Source organism: Ceratotherium simum, chromosome 13 (genome assembly GCF_057802395.1).
Source record: "Ceratotherium simum simum isolate JZ-2026a chromosome 13, ASM5780239v1, whole genome shotgun sequence".
NCBI lineage: Eukaryota > Metazoa > Chordata > Mammalia > Perissodactyla > Rhinocerotidae > Ceratotherium > Ceratotherium simum.
The window spans coordinates 23,041,434-23,060,458 of NC_141912.1; the positions used below are offsets into that span (position 1 = coordinate 23,041,434).

At 44.3% G+C, this 19,025-nt stretch overlaps 1 protein-coding gene across 5 annotated transcripts in view; it reads right to left on the minus strand.

Annotated features, from left to right (window-relative positions):
* The window catches only part of RIPOR2 (RHO family interacting cell polarization regulator 2), a 219,759-nt gene that overhangs the window by 81,230 nt on the left and 119,504 nt on the right, over positions 1-19,025 (minus strand). Inside the window, exon 1 of one of the 5 annotated variants that reach the window (XM_014788710.2) lies at positions 4,269-4,430. The exons of the other annotated variants lie outside the window; for them this stretch is intronic. The gene's annotated coding sequence lies outside the window, so the exon portion shown is untranslated. Of the gene's footprint in view, positions 1-4,268; positions 4,431-19,025 lie in introns of those variants that run through there. 5 annotated transcript variants of the gene reach the window in all.

The window sequence follows — 19,025 nt, forward strand, 5'->3', positions numbered from 1 at the left end:
AGATATAGACAGGGCAAACCAAGACACGTGTGGACAGCACATTGTCCACCACGACTGAGTTCTTTCTACTTCTCTACCAGACTGTGCACTTCCTAGAAGGTATAATCAATATCTGTCACTTTTATATTGAATGAAAAATCTAACTAGTTGCTCAGTCAACACGTGTTTAAGTGGGAAAAAATTAGTACTCCTCTAAATTAAATAACACTGCGGACTTGGACTTCCAATCCACTTCAGAAACAAAAATGATTGTTAATCATTTTATTATATTTTAGAATGCTAAGCAGTGTGAAAAATATTCCCTTTGTCTAAGACTCCTCCCTCCCTGGTCAGACAGCTCATGTTGATCTTATGGAACACAACATAATATTGCACCTCATTTGCTTTCACTGTTGGAAAAAATCTAATTTCCTTTTTAATTAGTGTAATGAACGTGTGAAAACATTCATCTCCACACAGTACTCATCAGTGTCACGTAAACAATGCCCAATACAATAAATTGGAGTGCCTTCTTTTCTTGATGGTGTCCAGGGTTTCCTCTAAGGGAGGGCCACCCAGGATCGGGCCACATGTAAAATGATCTTTTCTAGATAGTCTGCCATAGTCTGAGAAAAACATCTATTATTTCTAGGGAATGTTTCCAACACATCCAAAGTGCGATGAGTGTACCGTGACCAAACCTTGGCCATTAATCCAGAGAGGAGCTTGGTGGCCTCGGAGAGGAGATGGGAAGGGGGAGGAGGATGTGTGGGTGTTTCCATATTAATTCATTCTTTTTTTTTTTTTTTATAATTTTATTTATTTATTTTTTCCCCCAAAGCCCCAGTGGATAGTTGTACGTCATAGTTGCACATCCTTCTAGTTGCTGTATGTGGGACGCGGCCTCAGCATGGCCCGACAAGCGGTGCGTCGGTGCGCGCCCGGGATCCGAACCCGGGCCGCCAGCAGCGGAGCGCACGCACTTAACCACTAAGCCACGGGGCCGGCCCAATTCATTCTTGAATTATACATGTTGAGTGATTCTGTTCAGTTGAATCGACTTGAAGGCTTCCATGTGCACAATGGTGAGGTTTTGATTTTCAGGGAGAAAATGTTGTCTCAAGAAAAGGCCTATAAGGATATGATTTCGAAAGTATAGAGAAATGAAGCCAAAGGAGGGTTCTTTCCAGACGAAAAGGCACATACTCATAATCATTTTTCTTTTCTGGACAGATCTTTCTAATAATCACATTGTAGGGTGTTTATGTGACAACGGATTTATGACACCATCCCACATCTAGGTTTGTCTTTGGGGAACCAGTTATGTGCTGTTGGCCTATCTGTACCTCCTCTCCCCACCCCCACCCCCAATTCCCTTCCTTCATTGTGTGTTTTCAGCTGGTATTCTTTTCTGGTTGAATGGCCACAAACACAAGCTGTCTATCTCCTCCAGCTCCTGGAGTTCAGCTTGGCAGATGAAAATAACCTTGGTAAAGGAGCTGTTCACCAGCACGAGGCCCTGCTCAGGCCACCAGTGCAGAGGAAGCCCAAGTGGAAAGTCAAATCTGCCACTGCCGGGAGGAGCACCCACTGTGTAAATAAAATGGACTTTCGCTTCTACCACCACTTCCTCCCAAGGAAAGCGAGAAACTGGGTTTAGACTTCTGACTTCTTTTGCAGAATGAAAACAAGACAGCTTTTTATTTTTTTCCCCAACCCACTGAATGCAGAGAACAGTAAAATAAAACACTGGTTTGCAAACTCATCAGCCCAAGGGACTATCGTTTGTGTGATCTGCGTGTTTAATATGAAATGTACAAGCTGCACAGCTCACTCTCCACAACTGCCTTTGTCCGTGTATTAGTCTCTTGACACCAGGGGTGAGCCAATAATCCGAGGAATTGCACCAACATATAACGCAGAAGTGACTTGGTTACATTTAGAAGTGGGCATGTGGTTGGTATCACAGCTAGGCTGTGCGGTTTTCCCATGGCAGGGATGTTTCCATTTAGTGACCTCAGATTTAGAGTGGGACGCTTGGCAGTCATCAGCAGGGCCCCAAGTCAATGGATTTCAACACTAAAGAGTGAAATTTCTATGTGAGTTTAGCTACCAACATATATAGATATAAATATCTCCTTTCCAGCTCCCTTGGTTTCTCCAGATCACCCTCAAAAGGGGATGGGTCCCTTTTCTGCTGGAAATAATTTTACTTTGCAGTCAACAAAAGGAAGGAGAGCCATTTCTGGAATTCGTGTTTGGGTACTCAGAATTCTATGCAAGTCCCTAATGCATGCTTCCAGTTTTTCCTCGCTCTAGCTTGGTATTTCTTTACATTTATACTGAAGATAAAATATTCAAAGCAAAATCTCACATTGGAGTGTCAGAGGAAGAGAGAAGCAACACCAATTGGGGGTCTTCTGGAAAAGCAACATATGCAGAATGTTTTTACTAAACAGAGTCTCCAATGTTCAGATTTTCAGATGTTTGCAGGCAGCAGATTTTTGGACAAATGCACTATCTTCCTGGGAAAAGCCATGATTTGGCAATATCTCAGCTGAAGGGGGAGCTGGGCACAGGAGGCTGACCCTGAGCGCTGGGGCTGGGAGGAAGTAGTGAAGAGGGGGGAGGCCCTTTCCTCTAGCTGCTGTTACCATGAGTAGACACACTCCTGCAATTTGTTCCTACAGAAGGAAGATAGCTACTGGCTGCTTCCTAATTAACCACTGGAGAATAGCCTGATGATGCTGGTTCTTAGAGAGCTCACAGCTGACATCCCCTGCTTGTGACAGCAGCTAAACACAGTTTGATGGAGACACAAGGCGGGTAGACGGTGGGTGTTAGTGGGCTAATTCAGAGGCTGGTCCAAAAAGGCTAGAAGAGCAAGAGGAAGTGTAGAAATAAGCGAGTAGAAATACTGGGGTGGGGGTGGGAAGGAGGAGAGGAACATTCTCAGAGTCAGATAAATCAGACAGAAAACAAAAAGGAAGAAATGATTGTGTGTCAGATAACAAAGGGGTGACTGCTCACACAAGATGCCCAGCCCCAGTCCCACAGAGAGGGCCAAGTACAATTTCTTTGGGAATGGGGGCAATGATTAGTTACAGTCCTAGAACTTCAACCAAGTTGCATGGATATGAGCATGGAGGAAGTGGGAAGCAGGGAGGAAAGACAGCCCCAATATTTTCTAAGACCACCATGATTGTTTCCCCCTGACCAAACGCTTAAACATTTCCTCTCAGTCACTCAAGCAACATGTGGGTATCTCCAGGCTAAAAACCAATCTCGGCTCTGCACCACCCCCGCCCCCCAACATCATCAGCCTGGTTCTCTTTTCCTCTTGCTCTCTTGCTCCTGAGGGAGCAGTCACTTCGCACCAGGGACTTGCCCAGCACTTCTGCCACCTTATCACCTGGATGGCTTCCGCTTGTCTAATTTCAAACAGCACCTACTCCCCTCTAAAATGAGGTTCTCTATCTGCTCCCCACTACCCTGGAGGAGGGGGATAGGAGGTTATAATCTCGCGGTAACAGAGTTGCAGATGCTTCCTTTTTCCAGACATCCCTCCCACCCCGCTCCCCAACAAAGCCACACAAACTTGCAGGGGTGCTCCTGTCCTCAGGTGCATCGCCCCTCCCCCCTCTTTCCAGACACAGGTAGGCATCAATGCAACACATTTCTCCTTCTTGCCCCTCTTCCCAATTCTCATCTCCCCCCACCCTACACCGCCAATTTGGAATTCAGACAGGCGGGGAAGGGGCTAGTTCATAGTCAAGCTCAATCTGGGTAGCCTGGGGGCAAGTTAAGACCCTGGAGACCACGATCACAGCCCTGAGCTGGACTGCCCATAGGCGCTAAGAGTGCTGGAAGTCGTTCGGCGGCAGCTGGCCACCGAGGACCCCCATCCGAGGGGGCTCGCATCCCCCACCCCCCAGGGCACCGATCCTCGGGCCCTGCGCGTCCCCACCCCAGAAATGTCCCAACCCCCGGGGGCGCTGCCGCGGGCTCCTTACCATTTCTCGGCCAGTCCCTCCACTCTCCTGGGCATCCCTCGATTCTGCCTGCAAAAGTGCGTGTGCCCTTTTCGCTGAGCAACTTCGCATCTCTATGCTGTGGGCATCAGAGACCCGAACCCTCCGAGGCAGAGAAAGCCGAGGACACTCCATTCTCAGCCGCTCCTTAACACGCAACGCTCTTTCAAGCTGAGGACGCCCCTCACCACACAGACCTCACCCGGGTTGTTAAGCAAAATCAGAGGCAAAAAGGAACAAATAAAAAGGTGCACGTACCTATACTATAGACGCAAGCTCCTTGTCATGACAAGGGGACACTTGAGGCTCTCTGGCATATAATAGCCTCCGTACCAATGCAATGGCCCAGCTCCCGCACCTCCGGCTTTGCAGACAGCCTGAGCTCGCTCGCTGGGGTGAAGGGACAAAGGGCCGCGGGAAGCAGTGGGGTCCCGGCGCCCGGTGCCCAGCGCCGGCTGCCCTCCCGCGTGCGCTCGCAGCGGCGGAGGCGCGGGTGAAGTTGCCGGGCCGGCGGGCGCGCGGGCGGCAGAGCGCGCGGAGGGGCGGGGGGCGGGCCGAGGGGGAGGCGCGGCCGCGGGGGCTGGCGGCGTCACTCGCGCAGGGAGGGGAGGGCTGGGGAGACAGCTGCTTGACAGTTACTTCAGCCCAACTCCAGGAGGCTGCGCTTCGCTGTCTGCCTCCAGCTGATCGCGGGCACGCCGAGCTCCTCTGCACTAGCTGGTGCTGCAGCTTTGGAGTTATTCGTGGAATTCGCGCTGCGGAGCGAGCCGAGAGGATAGAGTGCATTGGAGGGAGAGGGCAGGGGAACCAGTCGAGGCATGGAAAGGCCCTTTCAAATAACTTTTTGGGATTTCAAATAGAGGCTGTGCATTGAAAACAATGCCGGGGTGGGGGGTGGGGGGCGCAGGGGTGGGGGTGGGGTATGGGGTGGGGTAAGGTTGGTTGCTCAAGACGTGAGTTGTGTTAGCCCCCCTGGGGAGGTCTGCTTTGTATGGGCTCTCCACTAGGGCTTATTTGTGCAGGGAGATCATATAAATGTTGGGGAGAAAGAGTTGTTTTTTAATTTTATTTTGGTGGATTTGAACTATACATACAGCTTTCCTTTAGGAAAGTGTGGGTCTGTCTGACAGACAGAAACATTCCATAAAAAAGAATTTTTTGGAGTGGAAACTGTATGAGACTGTAAAGCCACCATACTGAATAAATTGTGTATTTAGAATATTTTAAATAGAACGGGACTGCAAGATGCATCGCCTCCCCAACTTGGGATTCAGTCACTTTGTGAGTGAGCTTAGACATTGACCACAAGGGAACATCCTAGGAGACCATGTCAACATGGAAAACACCCACATCCAGTTGTGATAAGGAGACTGCCTCCTCAGGCCCGGAATATGAGCAGCCCAAACCATAGCTTAAGCAACTACGTCATAAGTGATAACTCACCTAAAGATACAACAATAGGAACAAAGTGTTCTTGGTGCCAGAAAGGACACCCCAGAGCAAGCACTGGTCACTGTGTCTCTATCTTAGACCACGAAGGGCAGCCTGAGCAGTGAGTGCCTTGAGAGTCTGAGTCCTTCATTGCAGCTGGATTTTTCCAGATACCCACTTTCCTCTGCCCTTCATCCAACTTAGAAAATAGTTTCTGACAGCACTTAGTCTTCCCCTGTAGAGACATTCCTTCAGAGGAGAAAATGTGTTGACCACATGATATGAAACATTCCAATCTGCCTGGCAAGTCATTCTTCATGTGTTTTCAATATTGGTTATTCTGGTCAATGCTTGAGTCCCTAGTGAGTTTGATTGACTTCTTGAGCCAGTCCTTACAACGCTGAATGCTACAGTTTATTGATTATCTTCTTGCCTCCTAGGCTCTGGAACAGACACTTTACAAGCATTGTATCATCTATTCCTGACTATAATCCTGTAGTAGATACCATTACTTCCATTTCATGGATGAGAAAACCAACATGCAAGAGAGTTAACATGATTTGTCCAAGGTGACACAATTTAATCAACTTTAGATACAGGTGCAGAAACTGGTTTTTGGCACCTGCAAAACATGGGCCATGGTGGCTCTATTAGCCTGTCTGTCGTAGATCCTCACTCTTCTCTTCAGGCTGGACCTAGGTTCATCCCAGTTGTGTCTCTGTTGAGCCCAGGTTTCTCGAGTGTTTCCTTCTACCCTCTTTCTCATTTCCTTTCACCTCTCCAATGATGCCCCAGTTCTTTCCAGGGTAAATAAATCTGATAGTCACAAAGATATGAACTGCTGCAAGTCTCCCACAGCATCCCTTTGCCTCTTGGCAGCCACTAAGATGGTCATAAATAAAACTGCTATTGAAACATTCATTCATAACAATAAATGTTTGTGGAGAACTGAGGAAGGGACAAGGTATAAAAGAAAGAACACTCCTCCCCCACTCAAAGACTTTACAACCTAAATGGAGTTCAAAAGATTAACAGTGTGGGAGTTGAATGATATTGTTTAAGACAATGGTAAAATAGATCACAAGGCAAAGTAGGATTAAGCCAAATGTTACACTGCCCCTCTCCCCCAAAAGTAAGCAAAATCAGCAGGAGAGAGAGGATGGAACCTGGATACTGCCCTTAGCAGACAGTTAGAATTGGGGCAAGTGGAAAGAGAGTTCTAAAGATAGGTTGGGGCACTTTTCAGGGGACTACATGGGGTTCTAGGGTTGGTGTGCAAATAAACACCTTACACTACATTCAAGGCCTTGCATAGTGTGGTCTCATCTACTCATTCAGGGCTTCAAGTCATGGTCATATGCTAAAGATTCCCAGATTTACATTTCCAACTCAGAACTCTCCTCTAAGGTCAGCTATCCAAGCATCTATCTAAATTCCCATTCATTACTTGCAGGCCAATTCTTGATTCTCTTTCCTATATGCGAAACCTGGTCCTCCCCTATGCTTAACCATCTCAGTAAAATAAACGGCACCAATATCCAACCAGTTGCTAGAGGGCCAGAAATCTGGAAGTCATCACTGATTCCTCCTTTTCCTTTACCTCCCACACTCAATTCATCAAGAAGACCTGTTGACTGTGTCTCCAAGACACTTCTCATTCTTGGTTATCTCTCTCCAGCTCTACTACCATCATCCTTCTCTAACATCCTTCATCTCTTGTATATATCCCTTATCTCCTTGCCTCCACTTTGTCCTTCCCTAAAATCCATTCTCCACTGTGGCAGGCCAACTTTAAGATGGTCCTCAATGATTCCTGCCTCCTAGTATTCACACTCATGTGTAATCCCTTCCCCATTAGTGTGTGTGCACCTAGTGACTCACTTCTAACCAACAGAATATGGTAAATGTGCTCAGATGTCACTTCTGTGATTAGATTATAAAAGATTTTGACTTCCATCTCACTAGCTGACTCTCTCCCTTGCTGGCTTTGATGGAGCAAGCTGCCATGTTGGAGAAGCCCACATGACAAGGAACTGAGGCCTTCTGTCCAATAGTTCACAAAGGACTGAATCCTGCCAACAACCATGTGAGCTTGGAAGTGGATCTTTCCTCAGTTGAGCCTTCAGATGAGACCCAGTCCTGGCTGACACTTGATTGCAGCCTAATGAGAGATCTGAAGCTAAGCTGTGCCTGGACTCCTGCCTGGTGTCAGTCTTAAATGAAAACACCAGGTAAAAATGATAGCTATTATTTCAACAAGATATTATTTCAACTCAGGTGCCAGCACTCTGCTAAGGGCAGGAGACACAGAGGTAAACACAAAAGTCGTGGAACCCATCTCGTGGAGCCTGGTGGTGAGGACGGCTGTGAATAACTGAGGTGGGTGTTACGAAAGAGGAAGCACTATAGGTGCTGTGGGAACTGTGATTATTTTTGGTATCATAAAACAGGGTGTTTGAACTCCAGCAGCACTGTAATGCTCTCTTTCAATTAATTTTATCCTGCTCTTCTCTCATGGGCATTTTTTTTTATTGAGGTCAATTTGGTTTATAACATTATATAAATTTCAGGTGTACATCATTATATTTTGACTTTCGTACAGACTGCATCATTCATAGGCATTTTTAAAGCCTCTTTTTGGTCAGGGAACAGAATTGGCCATGCCAGCTTGATTGTTCTTTCTGCTACCAATCAATGCTAGTGAATACACAATTTATCAGAAGGAAGCAGAAGAGCATCCAAAATGCAACCAATTTACTTTCCTGATTTAGAGCTTCAGATATTCAATACAGAATTCAGAACAATGCCTAAAGACCCACTGCCAAGTGAAGATGATGCTCTAACTGGAAGGTCCCAGACATTTGGTTATATCTAGTGACCCCTATCCATTTATACTTCTACATATTCCTTCTGCCTATGATGCTGGTGCATTCTGGCTTTTATTCTTGGTCTAGTTGACTAGTCCTGGAGAGAGATAGCCAGATATAACTGAGATCTAATCTCTCTTCATAACTATATATTTAATATTCATGTGGACAGCAGGTCTAACACCCTGATTTTGAAATTCCTTCTCTACTCTTATGACCTACCACTATAGGCATTTGGCCACCCAAATGCATGGCCACATCATGGCTTGGAATGCTGCCAGTTCTAAGATTCTTGAACTCCTTTCTCATACTGTAACTCTATCCTCCACCTTGCTTACATCTACTGAATGCTTCATTTGCTGCTCTCACCAATCTTTCTCTATTTCTCTTTATTTTTAATTATCTAATATATGAAGTACATAAGAATCACTCTGGGAAGGAGTTTAAAATGCAGATTTTCAACTCACCCTCCTCTCCCATTCTAATTCAGTTGTTTTAACAAGCACACTGACGGTTCTGCTGCAGTCATCTCAGAACACACTTTGGGAAACACTGGTCTGGAAAAGATCCAAACAGGGCGCCCAGCCGCCTTGGCACTACAACCTGGTTCCAGAAGCCTTTTCAGCTGCACCCCTAACACTCTGCAATGCCAGCCCTAAGCTCTGGCTCTTCCTACTATGCTCAGTGTCCAGGAAACAGCCCTGGAAAGAGTCTTGGACTTCGAGTTGAGACACTTGGGTTCTATTTTGGTTCTGCCAATAGAAAACTGAGGGCCAATCTTGACCTTTGTGATCTCAGTGGCCTCACCCATCAAATGAAGAGTTTGGCCAATTTGATCACCATACTTCCTTTTGGCTCTGACATTTGACAATTCTTTCTTCCACCTTTTTGCTCAGGCCATTTCCACTGCCTGGAAATTTTCTGCAGAGAATTGCCCATCGTTTTTTCTCTTACCTCTGACGTTTGTCTCTAAAAATCCTGCCTAGCCGATAAAGCCCTGTTCAAATACCACCTCCTTCATGAAGTCTTCCTTAGCCTTCCATGCTCTACCTGCCTCCTCCTGTAGGTACTGTACCCTGAACACAGACCCACACATACCTTCCTTCTGTCATAGATATTTGGTACACTTCTCCTCATTAGTTTATAAGCTCCTTGATGTCAGGAACTATGCTTAGTGCCAGTTACACTACTGTAACCTCTATATTAATGAGAGTAGAGGAGAGTCAATAAATTTTGACTAAATGAGGAAAAGAGCACAACAAGCCTGCATTTATTGACATCAGAGCCACACAGACGTATGTTTCAACCTAAGAAGTGATAGCTGGGTCTTGCTTACTGCTTTCTGAACTGCTGAGAGCAAGACCCCATCTTCCTTTGCCTGTGTCTGGTACTAGTGATAAGGTCCTCAAGGGAGTAGACATCTCAAGCTATTGTTTCCTTACCATTGTCACGCATATCTGCTTGCACAATGGGAAATTTGTTTGGCCAACCGCCTTAGCATTTCAATATGTCCCAGGAATGAATGTCTCAGGGGTGTTGAAATCAGGCTTACGCACTTGGCCAAATTACCCCAATCCTAAATCCCACCTCCACCTCTACTTCTAGCTTCTGCACCAAGTGACCTGGAAGGCGGCATGGGTAGAGGATAGTCAGCAAAATGTTCAAAGCCGACGGGAAATAAAATATGCCCTAAATGTAGCAAACAATCCCCTTCTATCCAGAAACTTGAGATTGGCTTTCTCATACATTATTATTATTATATTGCAAGTAGAGGTCATTTTCTGTAATATACTTTAGACCAGCAGTTCCCAATTTTTTGGTCTCAAGACCCATTACACAATAACATAATCCAGACTAGCGATTTTATATTTTATATGACATATATGTGTTATATATATATAAAGGCTTATTTATTTACTTATTTATTTATTTATTTATTATTTTTTTTGCTGAGGAAGATTCGCCCTGAGCTAACATCTGTGCCGATCTTCCTCTATTTTGCATGTAGGTCACCACAGCATGGCCGCTGACGAGTGGTATAGGGCTGTGCCTGGGAACTGAACCAGGACCGCCAAAGCGGAGCACGCCGAACTTAACCACTAGGCCACGGGGCCAGCCCCTAATCATGTTTATATATATGTTATAGGAGTTGTTTTATATATATATATACGTATATATATATAACATAATCAAGACTAAACCCCTTTGTATTTTTAAAAATTATTGAGGACCTAGGGGACCCTCTGAAAGAGTCTTGGGAAACCTCAGGGGTCCTCAGACCACATTTTGAGAACCTCTGCTCTAGACTGACAAACACTTTGGCAGAACGTTAACTTTACAAATTCCTATAGTTATGATCTTACAGGTAAACAGTATAAATTTAATTCAATAAGTATTATTGCACAAAGATATTAAAATAAGTATAAAATAATTCAAAATGAATGTAGAAGTGATTGGAACTATCGATATGTATGTGTAAACACAATGCTAAGTACTTGATGTGTAGTCTTTTTTTAAGATTCTAAATTGATTTTCATTTCATAATAAATCCCTTCCCTTTCTCTCATTATCAGGGGAAACATAAAAGAAGAGCTTTGTCTGTAAGGTTCACCAAAATGATTTATTTATATTATGCCCCCAGGCCCAGTGCAGTCCCTAGCTTGTAGGTTATCCCACGTTGCCCCTTCCTGTCCATTCTCCACCTCTCTCTCTCTTGCTCTCTACTCTGGGGGTTCCCCTGAGCTGGACATCAACGGCTGCCCTGCCCTCTGATGTCCAGTTGGGTTTGACCAATGGGGAGCCCCAACAGGAGAAAGGAAAAAGGGAAGGGCTTGAGGTAAGTCTATTAATTCCCTGGCTTCTCCTTGTGAGGTCACATCGGGCTGGCTGTGTCCCTTCATAAAATATGACTGCTCCCCTCCAGGCAGCCCTCTCTACACAGCTCTCTCCTTGCAGGTCCTACAACCTTTTCCTCTCCCATCTTTTGGACTCAGCAGTGGCACTCAACCCACACCTTTGTAAGTCATCTCTTTGAAAATAAACCTTCCTCGAATTATTCTAATTTAAGGGAGCCATCAGTTTCCTAATAGTACCTTGACTGGTACACATGAATCATCACCTATTGATTATTGAAAAAATTTTAAAAGCTGCTTTTATCCATTCATATTTTAAAAATATTTCTTCTTCAGGTAACTCCTTTAATTATTTTCATTTCTCTTTCAATATTAGGCCAGAGCTCTTGTTGCACATAATATTATGTTTGTTTGATTTCTTGTTTAATTTCTTTCCTTTTCACTGCCCCCAACTATGCAAAAATTTTTCCAAAGTTGATCCTTCCCTAATTCATAAAGTTGAGATGGTTCACTTCAGGAGGTGATTTTTGGAAGAATGACGAGCCCAAAAGCCATATTACTTAAATCTTTGTCGCTGGTTGTTAATCTCCACAATCTCCATGGACATTATTTATTTATTTATTTAGGTGAGGAAGATGCGCCCTGAGCTAACATCTGTGTCCATCTTCCTCTATTTTCTGTATGTGGGATGTCACCACAGCATGGCTTGATGAGCTGTGCCTATGTCAGCAACCGGGATCAGAACTTGCAAATCCCTAAGCAGACACCGAACCGAACCACTACGCCACCGGGCTGGCCCCCCGTGGATGTTATTTTGGAGTCCAATTAACATCTGAAACATCTCTGTGAGGTTAAATAAGCTGTCACTACAATTCAAGCAGAGCTAGAGTATCAAGGCAGCTTAGAACACAGGGGAAATAATTGCGAAGCCGTGACCGAGGTTCCTCCTGGCTGGGCACTCTTTTCCTCTCTGCAGCAGCTCTCCTAGCCCTGCTCCTGGGCTGTGAATCCAGCTCCATGTTTAAAAGGCCCGTGCCTCCTCGATAAGGCCTGGAAACCATTCGATATCCTTGCTAGCTTCAGAGTCTAGCGTTCCTTTCCTTCCTAAATCACCGTTTCACAGTCCACACCTCCCCCTACTAACATACATTTTATGCAAAATCGGGATGCTGGACACAAGATCCATCCCCGTGGGCCCTGCACAGTTTCACTTTGCAGAAGTGAAAGTGGAAATCTGACTCCCGCAGCACAGCTTGCTCAACCCACAAAGCCTTCTTTGGTAGCAGGATCCAGGCTCTGGCCCCATTTCCCCTCTTTCCTTCTCTGCTCGCACACAATCCACGTCCCCGGCAACTTCGGATAGGAGCTGTGACCACGGGCCAGAGCTCTGTCACCCTCCATAATTAGCCAGGCAAGCAAGGCTGCTGTAATATCACTACATAGACAGTGTTCTTGCACCTAATAAATTATTCACGCCACCAAAGTGTAATCGGCTGTCACATTCAAAATAGGTCATTCATGAGAAGGCTGCTGGAGGAGAAAATTTCCCAGCCATGGTAACAAATCCAAGTGCTTTGGTTTAAGCAGATCTCCAAAGAAAGTGGCTTCTCTAAGCAATACCCTGATAATATCTTTCGTTGAATCCCAGCTATGTTTTCATTAGCGGCAGCAGGAAGAGGCTGAAACAGCTGTCTGCTGGCAGGCACGAGAGTTGGGGGAGGGAAGGCTTTATTTCAGCGTCTTCCTTCTTTGACCCTTCCTCAATGAGCCTCAAGAGGCTACTTGAGAAAGATAAATGTGAACACCTGCTCTTGTTTGTTGTCTGCACCCAAAATGGTGGCCAAGTCAGAATGAGGATATAGCCACCAGGCACTGGAAGGTTTTAGAAGAGTGAATGTACACAGGCCTCTCTGAGAAGTGCCTCTCAGCCCTGGGAACCGCATTCAAAGAGGAATTCAAGTTCAACAGCTGTAGGCCATGTGCCCCTGCGTTTCATACCCTAATTCACAGACATTTGGCCTCTTCACCACTCAGAACACACTTGCCCTCTTGTCGGCATAGATACATTATTCAACTCAAGTGCCTGGTGGAATACAAATATTTGACTGGCTATTTCAGTGTTTGGAGAGTTACTGGCGTGTTGATATGTTCTTGTAATGGTTTTTGAGGATACGAAAGACTATCTTACAGGCGGAAGAACAATTTTCTCTAGGAGTAAAGAGAAGTGACTGAAGACATGGCTTGTGGGATTTGAGTTAAAATAAAAGCGAATGTGCTGGCTCTTGACTGTGAAATGGACAGACGTGTGACTGAGGGAGGCTGATAAATCTCCTGAGGGAAGGGAGAAAAGGGACCCCTTGCCTGACTTCTATCAGGAAGAGAAGACCAAAAACTTCTTTAGGTCTCTTTCAACTGAGATGCCATGGATGTACAGCCTTGGAGCAATGCAAGCATTTGAACTTGGTGGGCATAGCACCAAATGCAGGAGGCCATGTGACGATGAAGAGTTCACGGATGCATTTCCACGATTATCATATTTATCATCATAGTGCTCCCAAGGATGTCAAGCTCTCTCCTTCACATATTCATCTCCAAGAAGTCTGCCTGGGTTATTCCAGCCCTGCCCCTCTGATCTTTCCTTTAATCTCCCTTGAGCGTTTGTGAACAATTTGTATTGCATCCTTGAACGTCTGGTCTTATGGAACAGCCCTTATAGGTTATATAGCCCAATACCCATAACCTAGAGATAAATCTATCAATAATTTTCACTTATGTATATACTGCTTTATCATCAACATTTCAACAGATATTTCCTGAGTGCCCACTACGCTGGGTACTTGGAGTGGGACTTCATGAAATCTTCCACTATTTATATCTCTATTGTAAACCCAGCTGTTCAAAACTGGACTCCTGATTCCCCATCACGGCAATATTTCTCCCCACTCCCCAGCCTAATCCTCCAGTAGCTTTCCTCATCTCAGTAAAGAGCAGCGTCATCCTTTCAGATGCTTGGGCCAAAGCCTTGGAGTAATCCTTGCCGCATTTTTCCCCCTTACCTCCATAATTCAATCAGTATCAGGCCTGGTAAGGTCCCCATCAACTCTCTTCTGGATTATTGCAATACTCACCTAACTAGCCTCCCTGCTTTTGCCTTTAATGCCCCCATCTTTATTTTCAAGACAACAGTCAGACTGATCCTTTTGAAAGGCTAATCACATTACGTTACTTTGCTCAACACCTGCCAATGGCTCCCCATCCCCCATAGAGCAATAACTCAAATCGTTACAACAGCCTATAATGCTTTACGAGAGCTGGACCCCCCAGAAACCTCTTGGATCTCATCTTCTGCTCTCCGCCTTGCTCACTTTGTGCTGCAACCGCACTGGCCTCTTGGTTCTTCCTGGAACGTTCTCCTCCAGACGTCCAGGTCAGACCTGCAGTTCCTTCAAGCCTCTGGGCATTTGTCATTAAAGCCTTCCCCGAACTCTGTGCCCTATTCTTCTCATCCTGCACTTAATTTTTCTCCATAATACTTCTCTCCATCTGACACATCATATTTTCACTTGTTTTTCTACTGTCTGTCTTCCTCCACTGTAATATAACTTCACAAGGGCTGGGGCTTTGTTATAGTCACTGCTGATCCCAAGAGCTAAATAGAACTAAACCTAGCACATAGTAGACATTCAACAGATATTCTTTGAACAAATGAAAAAAATAAATCTTATATCCCTAAATGGTTCATAAGCTCCTGAGGGGGCTGCATCTTCTAATTATGCTACTCCTTTCTAGAGGAGCCTCAGTGAGCGCTAATCTCAAAGTATTTATGCAGCGAGTCTAAAACTGATTCCCAACTAGGTAGAAATTGGTAGAAAGAATTCTCATATCTAACTCTTACACACCCTGTTATGAAGAAAACAGTCTTTCTAAGATTGTGTCAGATATGCTCAGCCTTGGTCAGATCAGCTCCCTGGAACCACTTCTATCTCACATGGAGATCTGGTTCCCTTCTGTTAGATTGACATGGCTCAAGAAAAAGCAACTGCCCTGCAGACTTTCAGGAACTGCCCGGTACTTTCCTGGTTTTCAGTGTACTCATTCCTAACTCTTTTTTAAAAAAAATATGGAGGGGGGTGTGTGTGTGTGTGTAGATATATGTAAAATTGTAAAATACATACAACATAAGATTTACCATTGTAATAATTTTTAAGTGTGTAGCATCAAGTACATTCACATTGCTGTACAACTCATCTCTAGAACTCTTTTCATCTTACAAAACTGAAACACTATGCCCATTAAACAAAAACTCCCCATTTTCCCCTCTCTCCAACCTCTGGCAACCACCACTCTGTTTTCTGTCTCTGTGAATCTGACGACTCTAGATATCTCATATAAGTGGAATCCTACAGTATTTGTTTTCTTGTGATTGGCTTCCTTCACCTAGCTTAATGTCCTTAGGTTCCTCCATGTTATAGCATGTGTGAGAATTTCCTTCCTTTTTAAGGCTGAGTAATATTTTATTGTATGTATATACCACATTTTGTTTGTCCATTTATCTGTTGATGGACACTTGGATTGCTTCCACATTTTGGCTATTGTGAATGATGCTGCTATGAACATGAGTGTACAAATATCTCTTCAAGATCTTGCTTTCAATTCTTTTGGGTATATAGCCAGAAGAGGAATTCCTGGATGATATGGTAATTCTATTTTTAATTTTTTGAGGAACTTCCATGTCGTTTTCCATAGGAGCTGCACCCATTTTCTATTCTTACCAATAATGGACAATGGCTCCCTAACTCTGTTTAATAACAAGATATTTTTCCCTTCCAGCAAGTTAGAACTGATTAGAGATGCCTAATAGAGCTAAACATTCCTGCTTTTTCTAATGCTTAGCAACCAGGAGCTGGCTGGCCCCCACCAAATGCGCATGGGTGTGTGTGGCGGTGCTTTTCATTCTCTCCTTCATGCCTGTTTTGAAAAGGTTTCCTTGTCCTCGAATTAACATGCAGACTGAGTGGACACACGCTGGTCTGCCTTATAGATGAAGGGCAGTGGGCAAGAGCCAGCACTGTTTTGGAACCATCAAAGCTCTGCTAATCCCATGTAATCTCCTAACGTAAAGGTGACGTATTTCCAATTGGTGGTTTCTTTGGGTGATGCCCCCTGAGGCCTGGCACCATCATTCCTTGGTGAATTAGGAGACGTGGTGTGTGTGTGTGTATGGAAAAGCCAAGGAGACAGCCTTGAATCATGCACAAGCATCAGTCATTCCTTACAAGGAGATCCAAGGGCTTTAGATCTCCGAGACATGTGAAACCAGAGTCAAATGGCGAGGAGAGTCCTTTGAAATGATGCAGAGGTGTAAGTGGGAAGGACACTGCACACCTCCTGTGTGCAACCTCCTCTCATCTGATTCACTGATGGGCTGAGAGAATAGATCCTCAGTCCTACTGTGTTTCTCCCTTATGTGATGTTGCCTTCTCTGCCCTCTACTCCCCCAACCCAGGGCGTTCTCACTTGGTTTTTGTCTTGGACCAATAATTTTTCATTATCCTTCCAGTTGGTATTACAGAGGATTGTAATATGGTAACATATATTCTCTTAAAACAATATTTAAATAACAATAAGAGAGGATGAAGCCCCTCTTAAATGGGGATTTAAAAACAATAAGACCCTCCTAGCAGACGTGAAAAGGGGAACAGCTAGTGGGTGAGATGGTTAAGAAACTCCCAATGGCCTTAAGAGGCAAAATGATTTGGAAGTTGATGACCTAGACCAGAGGACAGCAAGCTTTTTCTGTAAAGAGCCAGATAGCAAGTATTTTAGGCTTTGGAAGCCAAGAGGTAAAAATGAGGAAATTATGTACTTACATATAACAAGAGAGAAAACAAAATTTCACATATTTTTTATTGACAAAATTAAAAATACAATAATAATTGAGCATTTTTTTTTTTTTTTTTTTTTTTTTTTTTGTAATACCAGTCTACTAAGGAGGAGAATGGAATTCTCTTTCTTTGGGATAACATTTTGCTTAATTGGAGTTCAAGGTTAGTGTTCCCTATCATCAAATTGATTGCAAATGTTCATCTGTAAAAACTTTTCTTACCTGGCAGGCTGTACAAAAGCAGGCAGTGGGCTGGGTTTGGCCTGCAGGCCATGGTTTGCTCACTCCTGTCTAGGCCAAGAGGAGGGCGGAGAGCTACCGACTCAGTGTGTGCAATCCTCAGTGTTGCCTTGTAGGTTATAAAGGCACAAACATCTGTCTTTCTGGTGTATCATCAATGTTAGGAAGATGCACAGGGCTTTTTTCTGTCCTGTGCACTGCAGTCCATGTTGTAAATAACAATATGTGTTGTCTTCTCTCATACAGAAGATGATGCTCTGACCCACCATCAGTTGTCTTTCCAGGAGTGGGGAGGATTTGGGTTGGTTCATTCCTAGTCTACCCTCCTGCAGCTGGTACCATTTCTGACCTAACTGACCAGTTATGTGCCCTGATCATAACTTCTATTGAATGTTGATTAGTTCCCAGTGGGTTGATCCTATTAACTTGCTCTCTGCCCCATTTGTATTATTATTAAGCAATTGAACTAATGTTTGTCCTCCTGTACATGTGTATGCACATTAATATTTTTACACGCAAAGACACATAAACAGGCTATCATGATTTTCTCCGGGAGGTTTACCATAGAAAATATTTAAAAGGCAATGGAAGTAAAAACAAAACAAAAAAAACACACCACTAGAGAGGAGTAGAGGCTTCATTTAAAATCTTAATTACTGTCCTAAAATGCAACATGTATATAATTCAAATTTCAGTAGGTGCTATCTTTAAAGTAGAAATGCTTTAACAAATCTTAAAGTCCAGCCTTTCTCAGATTACCTTTTCAAAAGAACTCTGTAAAATGGTGATGGGGGAGGCAGTAACTGTGATGTGTTTACTGCAAGTAAATATTTACTCAGGAAATAGGGTCTGTGTATTGTTAAAGATACTGTTAAAGGTATGATTCTTCACTTTCAGCACTTCTGACCAAGACAAGGGGACTCTCTCCACAAGAAAACTGCCATATCTTATATTGCTGATACCCAAAGTATTTTCAGAGGGAGATCAGATTGGTTAAAGCAATAGAAAATGAGTAGGAAATCATATACTTATTCTGTGCCAAGCAATGGGGTTTTTCTGAGCCCTGCCTTGGTCACATGGTGGAGATCAGACCGCAGCCAGGCTTGCTAAGTCATGAGCCAGAGGCACCTCTATATTCCCAGGAAAGCATTTGAAGTGAGCAGTCTCAATAGCTCTGCTCTAATCAGCCTGTGTCTTTGTTAATCAAAGGCCAGAAGTAGAAGAGTGGAATTGTACAGATTAGGGAGGCTGGGACAGGTCAGAAATCACAGTGAAATAATAACTGACATTTATATTGTACACTCTTTTTTTTTATAATTTTATTTATTTATTTTTCCCCCAAAGCCCCAGTAGATAGTTGTATGTCATAGCTGCACATCCTTCTAGCTGCTGTATGTGGGACGCGGCCTCAGCATGGCCGGAGAAACTGTGTGTCGGTGCGCGCCCGGGATCCGAACCCGGGCCGCCAGCAGCGGAGCACACACACTTAACCGCTAAGCCACGGGGCCGGCCCTATATTGTATACTCTTAATTGTTTTCTATTACCTCATACCTTTTCTGCTTTAACTTCACAGCAATTTTTTGAGGAGATGACCACCACCACCATCACCACCATCACCACCACCATCACCACTGCCGCCACCACCACCAACCACCATCATCATTACTATCACCATTATCACCACCACTACCACCACCACCATCATTATCGCCATCATCATCATCACTATAATTATCATCA